At 40.7% G+C, this 12,913-nt stretch overlaps 1 protein-coding gene across 3 annotated transcripts in view; it reads right to left on the reverse strand.

Annotated features, from left to right (window-relative positions):
* SPTB (spectrin beta, erythrocytic) overlaps window positions 1–10,578 on the reverse strand; it is a 115,213-nt gene extending 104,635 nt beyond the window's left edge. The window contains exon 1 of one of the 3 annotated variants that reach the window (XM_063116819.1): window positions 10,399–10,578. The gene's annotated coding sequence lies outside the window, so the exon portion shown is untranslated. Of the gene's footprint in view, window positions 1–7,399; window positions 7,459–9,937; window positions 10,070–10,398 lie in introns of those variants that run through there. The other 2 variants (XM_063116821.1, XM_063116820.1) reach the window with 2 other exon arrangements.
* Between the last annotated feature and the right edge of the window lie 2,335 nt (window positions 10,579–12,913).

The following is a 12,913-nucleotide window of genomic DNA, read 5'->3' on the forward strand; positions in this document are numbered from 1 at the left end:
ATGGGTAGTATTTCTTAAAAAATAATTAACTAAGGCTGAAGTTCTATACACCAGCTGTCCACAACATGGTGCCTTAATGATGTGTTGGAGTACAAGTTGCATTGAGCAAAAGGAACTTACTTCTGAGTAGATACATATAGGATGTGAATTAATGTTATAATTTGCAAATTATATCTTCTGGGCTTCATCTGATCTATCTATCTATCTATCTATCTATCTATCTATCTATCTATCTATCTCACTCTGACTGCATTTGTCTATGTACACTGAAACATAGGCCATACTTCTGGCACTTGCACCCTAAGGGGCACATTTGGTTCCCAGTTGGCATTAAAGTTTTATTGAACAAAACAAAGCTGGGAATTAATTAAGGGTTTATCAGCCTTTAAGGCTGTATTGTCCCACAGAGCTTGTGTCTTTATTTTTGACAGCTACTGGGCTATAAGTGTTGTCTTGCTGTTCAGGACAACCCTCTCTCCTTTATGCATTTGAGTATGGTCTCATATCACAGCTACATGCTGCATTTGCTACATCAATTTAAAGGCACTATTAGACCATCATCCCCTCTGGAGTACAGGCTGTGATCTCCCTCTCCTTTTACAAGAGAGGCAATGCAGCCAAGTGGATAGAGTATTCTTCTATGCTCCGCTCAGCCATGAAGCTCACTGGGTGGCCTTGGGCAAGTCGCTTTATCTCTCAGCCTAATCAGTGGGCACTTCAAAGATTTAAAAATGCCACTTAGAGCTCTTTGGAGAAAGGGCAGGTTACAAATGAAACATACAAACTAATTAACAGACAGAGTACTTGGGCAGACATAACAAGTGGGAATATAGCTAAGGCAATTAATCCATAAAGAAAAGGGTTAGAGGAAGCAAAAGTAGTCTCTAAATGGTTCTGGACTACTAAAGGTCCCCCCTGCTTTATTAAAAATGGATTATTATTTTCTGGCTATATTAACTCATCTATCATGGCAGCAACACTGCACTACTGCAGAGTAAAACCATTGAGTACTAATTTAACAGATAGTGCCTGTTGAACTGTGGTAGAAGAGGGCAAAGCAAGCATTGGGCTAAGAACAGTTAATACAAAGAACAGTCTCTCAGGAGCAAACCAACTGCAAAGCGGATATTGAAATTCTAACCTACATTCAGTACATTCCAAAAAGGCATACAGGCTGGAGTGTTCTGTGTCAATTAATCTGTAACAGCACGGAACACACACGGATGCTCTACATACATCTTACACTAAAAATAGATGACAGTTACATAAAATAAACAGCATCACGCACACAGAAAATGCCTTGGAAATGTTTCCTTCTATACGCAACACTCTCTAAAATTTCAGTGCTACCATCTTTCTTGTTTTATATTACAAATACAGAATTACCTTCTCCTGGAAGAGAGAATCTGAATATTTCCTGAAGTGATATAGGGCTTTTTTTATATATATCATCTCATTTTTGGTACTCAGATTTAAAGTTGCATATATTACTTTAGACTTGCTGCCCTCCAAATGTTGTTGAACTCCAATTCCCATCAGCCCCAGAAAGCATGGCCAATGGTCAGGGATGATGGGAGCTGGAGTTTAACAACATCTAGAGGACCACAGGTCCCCACCCTTGTTTTAGATATTATCTAACTGGTTGGCTTTATAAGCTTAATATTAGGCTTACAATAAAAGAAGAGATTTCAAGGTTAAGACCTCCCAAAGATCGGTCAATAACACCAGGATCTCAAAGCAGGATCCCTAATTAAAAGCCAAATGGCATGCTAATGAATGGGCCACATTGCCCAACAATTCTGAAGAGACAACCACGACAGTAAAGAAAAATAAACATTCAGTTCTTGCAGGATCAGAGAAGAATTTTGAATATGGTCAGATTTCAGATAATACTTTTTATGAAAGCTTATGATTTTAAGCCAACCTCCATGTGAAATCCAAAGAAGTTCTGAGTACTTGAAGTTAGCAAATGTTAAACATAGCAGTCTGAAGATTCTTAATGCTTGTCCATTCACACACCCCCTCTCTCTGTATCCGTAAAGAATGCTAAAGAAAAATACAAATACTATTTATGCAACAATTAAGTTGCACAGATCTGGTGCATATTTTATTTTGAAAATGATGTTTGACTGTCTGCAGAATTTGCTCATTCTGCCCTCACTCCCTGAAATAGCTTGGATCCAAAGAACCATGAGTGGAAGGAGAAAAAGCACTATTGCTGTTCTGCGAACCCTTGTACAAGCACTAGCAGAAGACTTCTCGCAGTGCCACAATGCATTGGGGTGTGTGATGCAGCATGAGAAACATACTGACAGAAAAGTATAAAAACTAGTGAGCCATTAAAATATCTTGGGAAAGAGCTTGTGTAAATCTGATGCAAGAGCTCCAAGAAATGGAATAACTTCTCCAGATTTGAGGTCACTGTTCTTATGCATTGATCTTCTTCCAGCTAGGAATTAGTGCTTCTGCTACCAGAAAGGCTACTTTTGATTCAAGCTTATGTCTGGTATGAGAACAGGTAGCTAAGGCAAGTTGAATTGTGACTAGGAAAATTTGACCCCATGTGAAGGAGTAGCAGTCTATTTTGTGAACCCTAGGAACTTTTGTAAACACTGCCGAAACATTTACACATTAACCCTCAACCATAAAGGCTGCAATTTTAAAAGGCAAAACAGTTCAGACAATTATGAGAAAAAGCTTGACAGAACTACATAGTTGTGTTACAGAACATAAGAAATGCCATGCTGGATCAGACCAAGGGTCCATCCAGCAGTCAGCCAGGGACCAACAAAGCAGGACATGGTGCAACAGCACCCTCCCACCCATGTTCCCCAGCAACTGGTATACACAGGCTTACTGCCTCGAATACTGGAGATAGCACACAACCATCAGGGCTAGTAGTCATTGGTAGCCTAGAAGTAATTCTTCAACTGGTTTTAGAGTTGACAAACAATTGAATGTGAGTTTCCAATGCAATGGTGTAGCCAAAGAAACTAATGTGGCCTCTGGTTATATTAACATGGAATAATTAGAACATAAACATGTTTAATGTTTACAGCATTGGTGAGATAGCTAGTATGGAGTGCTGTTCCACATTTTATCAAATCTGTAAAATTGGAGGAAGTTCAAAAAAGGAGCTACAGTGGTTAATAGGAGTTAATAACTGCCAATAGGAGACGTAAATACCTTAGCTTGTCCAGTTCCAAAAATGTTAAGGAACAGACATGTATTTATATAATTCCATTAAAGAAAACTATGATGGAAAGAAGCTACTTACTTTTTCTTGGTAAAAATGAATACCGTAGATGACTTTAAGGGAAGAACTAAATACTGACATGCTTTTAGACATTGCAGGGGAAGCCATATCAAGAGCAAGTGGATGGGGCTAAATTCATTTTAAATATAAGAGGAGAGTGACAGCCATCAAGCTCAGAAAGCCAGAGGTGAGAGGGTGGCCTCTCTATAATCCGAAGCCTTCCGATCAAGACCAGAAACCTCTTATATTATTTCTTAGCCACTTTTGCACATAAGTGAGCACTTGTTCATACTGACAACTTGAAGAATTAAGAAGTTCAAAAACTAGCAGTTTGGCACAACAGAAGGGCAAATTTACACAGGGCAATTTCAGAGATCAGATGGCTCATTTATTATATCTGGAGCCCACAAGCTTTAGTGCCTGGATTTATTATTCATCCTTTGCTAATTTAACTGTATACATGGCACACTACAGGATTGGGTGGGGGAGCTGCACACTTTGTGGGGAGGGGAAAAGACTAAAATAATGAGGTGTTTAAGAGGCACACCTCAGGATTTTGCAATGTTGTTCATGTTTTTTGATCCCACATGGTAGGCAACTGGTTCCTGTTGAAGCTCAGGCTAGATCTACTTGACTCCTTTACAGCTGTATTGAAGTGCAGTGATAGCTGTTGGGGCACAATCCACATTCCATATACCACTTTCATAGTGTTATATCCTGATTTTTATTCCACATTTGTAATAATTTGACACAAGGTGTAGATCTGGCCTAGGTGAGCATGCCACCCAGTTGTATGTAATATATATATTCATAGAGGAAATGGATTCTTGATCAGAGCAATAGCCTAGAAGAAGAAATGGTGCTCAGGAATTGCTATAAAATATTAGTGACTACAAAGATTATAATTACATGGCTAACACTTCAGGAATATTTCTGAATGCAATGCATGATCCTTCTAGATAAGCATTCCAGCTGATAATTTATGTTCATCTAGACTGACTAAATATGAAAGCCCTTGAATTTCTTACATGCAAATTACTCAGAAACTACTTTTCTAACAAATCAGTTTCTTTTTCTCACATATAAACTGAAGGTCTGCACAGCTTATGACCCACTCAGCCAAATACAGCTGCATATCCATATATACCATCCTACCACCTGCTTTTACTGCTGTCTGGGAGTGCAAAACAGTGAGTGGAAGTGTTGTAAAGTATTTGGCAATTTACAATACAATAACTTGGCTTGAAAGTTAGCAGCTACCAAATCAAAAGACATTGTGCAGCAATCCCATCTCTCCCCACCCCCTTTACAGATTTTCTGTGTTGATAAAAAAAGACAAAAAAGGAAACCCCACAAGAGATACCAAAAAAGCCAAAGGCAAAGGGGTAGAAACAAAGGATGTATTTTAATAAGAAAAACCACACCCAATGCGTTTTGGACCCTTAGGTCCTTCCTCAGGGTGATCTAAAAAACAAGATATATATAACATTTATACAGTCACATGATCACCACTGTATATCACACAAATCTCAGCAGTGTGCACCCACACATACAATTCTAAAAAGTTATGGTGATTATGTCGCTGTATAAATATTATATATATTGTTTTTTAGATTACCCTGAAGAAGTAGGTCCAAATCTGAGTCAGGTTGGTTTTTATTATTAAAATACATCCCTTTACTTTTGCTAAAAAAGACAGCGAACATTTTTTTAAAAGTTAATATTAGTTGGTCTCCTTTTCTTTCTTTTATAAAATTAAGATACAATTTTTATATTCATAACTATAATTATTTTGTTATAAGCACTATGATTATTTGTACTTTGCTACTTAATTTATGGCAGTGATAGATATTTATGTGTATATTTATTCATCTATATACTTTATTTTGTTAAAAAATTGTTAGTTGTACATAATTTGGTCTATATTATCTTTCGTATTGATGTCTTCATACTACATATGCAATGTATATAAATAATAATCTTTCTTTCTTATTTATTTAATTTTGTAAAAAGAAAAAAGATGGAAAACACAGGACAGTTACAAGTGGAATACAACACCATATGAGCCTTCCTATAAGAGTGCATGAAAGAGGTGGGTTGATACCTCAATAAAATTCTCATCTGGAAGCACCCTGTGTGTTGTTACATGTGAGTTCTGTGGCTGAAATTGTTCATGGTTGCTGTTGTTTATTTAACAGTTGCAGGGGTGGGGAGATTATTTGGATTGTGACTGTGGCATAGGGGAAAGGAGATCTAATCCGTTGAACCTGTTCTCCCAAATTAAATCCTTTCCCAAAGTTGCTATTAGCCATGGAGGAGAAAACTTATCAGACACACTTTGCCTACTAGCAGTTTCAGGGGGTGATTTGAATTGTGGTTGCAGGACAGGACACAAAGTTAGGTCCTCCTTCCTCACATCACAGCTCCAATCCAAATCTCCCTTACCCCACTGCCTCAGTTGCTTTGTAATACAGAAAAAAAAGTTCAGAGTTCCAATCACAAAACTCTCACATTACGTTTACTTTGTTCCCCAGCATAGAAGCATTTCCAGATTCCATGAAGGACAGAGCACTCCTGCCTCGAAAACATCTGAAGGAAGGGGAGAGGGAAGTATGGATTCCCCAATAAGAAAAAGACACAGCACTTAAGACAATGAGTATACTGGCCAGCATCAAACTGGGCAACTTTAATTGAACTGAGACAGCAGTGAGCTAATAATCAATGGTTAATCAATGGTTTCTTGCTTTGTCATAATGTGTATTTTATGCTGGTTTCAGCCTCCTATTTAAATGTTCAGTATATATCAAAACACTAAAATTTGAATTTTAAAACACGGCAACTATATACGTTTACAATTCTTTTATACAATTCTTCTTTGAAAACAAAAGGAAAGGGTTTTTTTGTTTTTACAACTGGCATGGATTTCAATTTCAGTAAAATGCAGGTCACACTGTAAAATCTGTGAGAACTCTACAACATTACACAGGAAGCTCCAGCACAGGATCAGTATTGGAAATAAGTGTTTGGGCCCAGTTTTAAAGCCCAGCTCTAAAAGAGGGAGACAGAAGAAAACAATAACCTGTGGAGCCTAAGCTATTTCCATGTGTGGGTCTTTATCTGGAGTTCATATTTTCCGCAACTCTAATTTCACTGTAAAACTTATATTCCAAGCCAAATATGAAAAACAGTATTCAGAATAGTTCAGTAAAATAATTTATTCATTGAAATCTATATAATACCAAGAAATGATCAGTAATAAAATACAAACTTAGTCATAAAAATAAATAAAAGGAAAGTCAAATGCATATCTTTCTGTGTCCTGGTTCAGAAAATATTCTCCAAGGTTACAAAGTGAAACAGATGCAATCACATATATGAAATATACTGAGTTATGTTGCATGCCAACACAAACCCTGCTTTGTTTCATTCTTGATGGATGGTTGTGTGAGACTCAAGGCTAAAGTATGAGACTGCAGGCAGACCATACCAGAGACACAGTGTTCAGTAAAAAACAGAACAAAAAATACAACCTTTGCATTAAAAATCCTATTGACTAACTATAGAGTTGGGGTCTAATCAATATGGTTTTAGTCTGCACTGAACTCCTTGGAGGGGAGGAAATGTAGCTCAGAGGTCAGAGCACATTTTGTGTGTGTGTAAGGTCCCAGGATTCAACCCCTGACACCTCCAGTTAATAAATATCAGATCACAGATCACATAATACTTTCTTATTTAAGGGTGCGTTAAATATATATATATATTTCCCTTAATGGAGAAATAGTACATATAAAATGGACCTTAGTCCTGTTACAATCAATTAAGACCAAGTCACAATTCCAGACAGGAACTAAATTCTGCAGAACCTCAGCAGTCCTCCCTCCCAGTCACATCAGTACAACTGGAAGAAGAAAGGCTATGAGGTTGCTCAGCTCCTGATGTGCCTGCAGTTTGCCAGGGTTTGAGGGAGTGTTAACACAGCATCCTGTGTGACACAGGGTAGCTATGGGACAACTTAATACACTGGATTATTTTATAGATAACAAATTTATGAGCAGAATATATAAATAAATAAAATACACACAATCCAGTAGCTGGATTAGGTTGTGTCAAAACAGATGGGCTATGATGGGACTTGGTGCTTACTGTGGAAAGAGCACAAGATGGCCTGGCAAAGAAGGTTGATCTGGGCATCATGAATGGGTTGTAGGGAGGCTGCAGATACACCGCAACAATGAACAAGACATAAGAACTAAGAATAGGATTTTTTAGGCAAGTCATACACAATTGGTTGGTACTAGAAAGGAAAAAAGAATCTAATAATAGCACACCCCACAGAGACTCCACCGCTAACTATAGTTGGAGCTAAAGAATATTTAGGCTAACAAAGGAAAGACTTCACACATAAAAATACCGTATCTTTCGTCTATGTACTGCTGCCTTCTGACACATTCTGACACGTTGAAGAATAATGAGCATAATTCACAGATAGCAAAGTATCCTATCATTTTTTATATTATTAAACGTTGACAGTTGTCTTTCCCATGATAGCATAGATTATACATAAATTAGGCACTGAACATCACTTAAGCCTTTTCTTTTTCCTAACTGATACAGCTGGGGATTTAGCAACAGCCTTACTGCTGGACCTACTTTTTCCAACAATACATTTTCAGGAGAAATATGTTTTAAAAGACTGTGTGAGAAACCTTCATACCATCTCCCTTAGTCTAATTTGACTAAATTCCAGAACAGAGATTTTATAACTTCTCAAAGAAAAATTCTTGATGAAGATGATTCCTGTGCTGGACAGGGATATTTATATAAAACAGTGTCATAAAAAAGGAGAGCTAATGCTAACAGGCAGTAAGAGACAGACTTCTTCCATCTCTCCATTTGTGTTAACCCACACACCACAAAAACATAATCAACCTAAACTCAATTAACATAATGCATTAATTTGTGTATGTGTATTCTTTACCCAAATCACATTTACATTGGAGCAAATCCCACCATTTGTCACTAATGATTTCTCTTTTACAAACATAATCCAAGGCAACAATCCTAAACTTACTTATTAGCTCAGTGGGAATTACTTCCAAGTAAACATGATTAAACTGTAACAGTGAAATTCTTGAAACATCCACAAACTGTATCATACTGTGCCTAGGTTATCTCATATTCAAGGTTACTGAATATATTAGTTATATCAACAGTTCTTAATAGTTGTCTAATCACAAAAAGAAGAAGAAAAGGGGGGACTCTGCTGGTCCATGAGAAAAAAATCCGAAATCTAGTCAGGAAATACTTTTGTTAGGCCCAGCCAAAATTCCATACTTTCAACTTCATTATAAAAATCCTTTAAAAAACCCAAAAAGATATCCCAAGGAGGGGCATGACTATGTCATGAAATGGGAAGTAGAAAACTGCAATTTGTAGGCTGAGAACTGCTCAGCATCAACATTGCTACAATCTTATCATCTATATTAGTATTTGTCACACCAATACACAAGAACAGACAGAAGTTCCAACACTAGATTCCCCTGCAGGCCAAACAAGTCAAATACTCTTTGCCCACTATTTGTCAATTTAAAGGCTCTGCTGTCCTGCAAACCAGAGATGCTGTAAAGAAACCAGAACCCTTCAGAATTAACAATATATCTCTACATATAGAGGTACTAAACCCTATCGCACATTAAGATCTCATAAACTATTAACATCTCATAAACTATGTAGATCACAAGTAAAGGTGAGGTTTTAGGCTTCAAACTTTGATAAAACAATCTGCACGTAAAATTTATATACAAGAAGGCAAAAACTTTTCAACCATAGCAGGTTCAATAAAATATAACATCTTTGCTATGTTCTCTATTATGTTCACAGAATGTGGCTTACAGAATAATCTCATCCTGCTATTGTGTCGGATCAAGAGTGGTGTGTGTGGGGATAACTTGCCACTTCAGCTTGTTTACATATGCTTATTGTGATGACTAACTAATACACTGGCTCAGAAATCCAATAAACAAAATATTAGGTTGCCACTTTCAGGTAAAAATCCCAATGCAAAAAACAAGAAACACTGGAATACTGAAAACAGATTCATCTTAATTGGTTTTCTGTAACATATCACTTCTTATACAAGTGAATGGATGAAGAAACCTCTTTTTTGCATCTATCGAATGACAAGAAGCTACAACATCTTGATTACATCAGCTCATACTATCCACACATCTTCTCCATGTGGTGCTGACAATTACTGGATTTCCCCAAAGAAATAAGAGATGTTCCACTGCTGAAGATCATGAATCAAGTATTACAAATGTGTAATGGGAGACGAGATTGCATCACCTACACTTCCTTTCCATGTGTGGGTTATACACCTGCACAAAGGGCACTATTAGCAAGTCACAAGGCTAATGAGGCTCCAGGGGACAACTATGTAAGAGGCAAATACAGGAAGGTATAGTGTCTTAGTCTGTTGCAGCCACAGCAAGAGAATATTGTGGCACAAACATTTGTTAAGCTTGAAGGCGCCAGAAGATAACAAATTAAAAAGAAAAGCAGGAATACAAACAGCGAAGCTCCCTTGCAGCCCACAATCGATCACAAACTCTACCTTCGCGCCCATCAGGGTACTGTCTGGACTATGGAGACATACCCAGGAGTTTGGGAAACGTTACCCACCGCAATGATCTTTTTGCTCCCTTTCGAAAATCCACTTCCAGGTGTTCTGCTTATGGGAATCGGACCGTTTAAAGATGTTGCAAGAGACATATTCACACACAGGCAAACTCATAACTTTGCTTTTCCCCGAGTCTTTCCCCTCAACCTTGGGTCGGATCTAGGGGGCAATCGAGAATCTAACTCTTCCCTCGTAGTCCGACTCCTAGTTGCCAGCTTCTTGGAAGGGGGCAATTAGAACCAGACCCCCCTCCCCTCTTATTGCGCCCCTCGCTGTCTCTCCCCACAACGCGGGCACGCTGCTATAAATAGGCTACTCCAGCCTGCTGGGGGGAAAGGGATGCCTGCGACAACGCAACCTCTAGCCTAGGAAAAGACCGCCCTCCACCCCGCCCCACCACCTTCACGACTCCATCCCTCAGGTGTCCAGCTGCGCTCGTCTCTGGTCGGGCTCACTGACTCACCTGTCTAGGGCAGCGGCAATAGCACCGGGCGCAAGGTAGCGGCGAGACAGAGCCCCAAGGGGGCCGGTGTGGTCCTGGGAGCGCTGAGCGGAGCCGCCCTACCAGCCGGCGATATAAATAACATTATCTGGGCAAGCAGGGGCATTCCTGCCCAGGGACAGCTCTGCTGCCCGGCCCAGATAGTCCCACTCCCTCCGGGGGAGGGAAGGGAGAGGGAGGAGGCGGGAGAGGGAGGAGGAGGCGCTTGCCCTGCAATGCAGCACAGCGGCCCCCCCAGGCCAGCGCCAGCAGCGGCACCTGGCGATGCCCAGCACAGCAGCCACCGGTACCCGCTGCTGCGCTGGCGCTGCCCGGCCGCCGAGGGAGCCCCTAGGGCCAGGCCACACCCAGCTCGAGGCAAGCGTCTCCCCAAGCATACAAGGCTGCCTCTGGAGTGAGGCAAAAGGCCACGCTCCAGACTACAGGAGCCACAACCAAATAGGAAGAAAAGCGGAGAGGACAAGTGGAAAAGCCCCAGAACGGCACCACAGTCTCCTCTCACTCAGGCGGGATGAAAGTCAAAGCGGGATGTGGGGAGGAGGAGGAGGAGAATTAGGCGCTATCCTGCGAGCTAAAGGGCTGCTCTTGTGTGGTAGGAACCATCTGGGCTGCCCTGGGCTAATGATGGAAGAGAGGGCTGGGCTCCCGCCTCTAGCAAGAGCACGGACGGCTACGTTAGGTGGCTGACGGGAAACGTCGTGGCTCTTTCGTCGCCCGTAGCCCACGCGGCCAAAAGGCCAACGCTGCTGCTGGGCGCTGATAACGGGGGTCTTTCCGTGACTATCCGAATGCCTGCTTCAACTGAATGCTCGTATGAAAGCCTGAAAATAGTCCCATGTGTTGCAAAGCCCTATTGCAACATTGGCAGTTCGGTGGGACACCCCCCCTCCCACAAACACACATACTTCCCCGCCCTCCCTAGACAATGTTTCATTCCTTCCATCTTTCCCGCTTTTTTCCCTTAGCAAGTGGAAAAAACCCTGAAGAGATCACAAACAGCGTGGCGGAGTAGCAAGTTTCCTTTCTTGACCTGAAGTCCCAGGTCAGAAGGAGATAGATGAGGTTGCGCTCTGTACTCAGCTTGAGAGGAAAGAGATCACATAAGTAATCGGTTCCGCAGAAGACTGAAAACACCACCACCACCACCACAACAGAAGAAGTAACGGATCACCTCAGCCTGCAAATAAAACGGCCACCACCGCAGGCGCAGTGGCATTTCTGCATAGCAAAACTACAAGGGGCGCTGCCGGTGCCTGAAAAATACTTCATATCGAGAGAACTCCACGCAGCGAAGTGAGCAAGCAGAAAGGGAGGGAAGGCGGTTTATTCACCACACAAGTGCTGATACGTGTTCAGATTCTGGCTGCAGCAGAACTGTTGTTTACGATAACTCTTGTTCCGTCTTCAAACCAGCAAATCTCGTTCGCCTGAAAAAAAGTTACCTCACCTGCTATTGCTTGAAGAGAGAGGTAGCAGGTGATCGGCAGCAATTTCAACCATTACCTATTTAATTTGACTTTTGACTCAGCAACAATAAAAATAACACTAGTGTCCTTTTGCTAAGGTGCTAGGGGAAGGTGTGCTTGCTTCCCACTATGCTCTGTATAAGAAACAAAAATTAAGATAATTATGTGTATAACAAATATTTGCTCCAGGGAATTCTTTTTTAAACATGCAAACTTTTTGAGTATCAAATGCCTGTTTAGGACAATAAATGTCGGAAACCTCATGTCTTCACTGGACAAGAGTTCATAGGAGGCAGTGGGCCACTTCACTGACTTACAGTTCCAAGCCAAAGTGTTTTTCAGATACTTAGAATCATAGAATAGTAGAGTTGGAAGGGGCCTATAAGGCCATCGAGTCCACCCCCCTGCTCGGTGCAGGAATCCACCTTAAAGCATCCCCGACAGATGCTTGTCCAGCTGCCTCTTGAATGTCTCTAGTGTGGGAGAGTCCACAACCTCCCTAGGTAACTGGTTCCATTGTCGTACTGCTCTAACAGCCAGGCCGTTTTTCCTGATGTCCAGCTGGAATCTGGCTTCCTTTAACTTGAGTCCATTATTCTGTGTCCTGCACTCTGGGATGATCGAGAAGAGATCCTGGCCCTCCTCTGTGTGACAACCTTTCAAGTATTTGAACAGTGCTATCATGTCTCCCCTCAATCTCTTCTCCAGGCTAAACATGCCCAGTTCTTTCAGTCTCTCCTCACAGGGCTTTGTTATTGGCCTGTTATGAGGATTAAAAACCATGGCAGGTTTACAGCCCATATTATGTTAACTCCATTTTTTTCCAAAGCTTAAAAGTCAATTGAAATATATTCCTGGATTTGGAAGGAGGGGGATGGAAATCCAATAGAAACCCTGTTTTACTTCTCAAAATACCTTTAATACTCTCTCTGCAAAGTTAGTAACTAAGACATATTGCAGCATTTTGCTGGTGAATTAAACCAATGTTAACAACAACAACAACCTGATTT

The sequence above is a fragment of the Elgaria multicarinata genome, chromosome 2 (assembly GCF_023053635.1).
Source record: "Elgaria multicarinata webbii isolate HBS135686 ecotype San Diego chromosome 2, rElgMul1.1.pri, whole genome shotgun sequence".
NCBI lineage: Eukaryota > Metazoa > Chordata > Lepidosauria > Squamata > Anguidae > Elgaria > Elgaria multicarinata.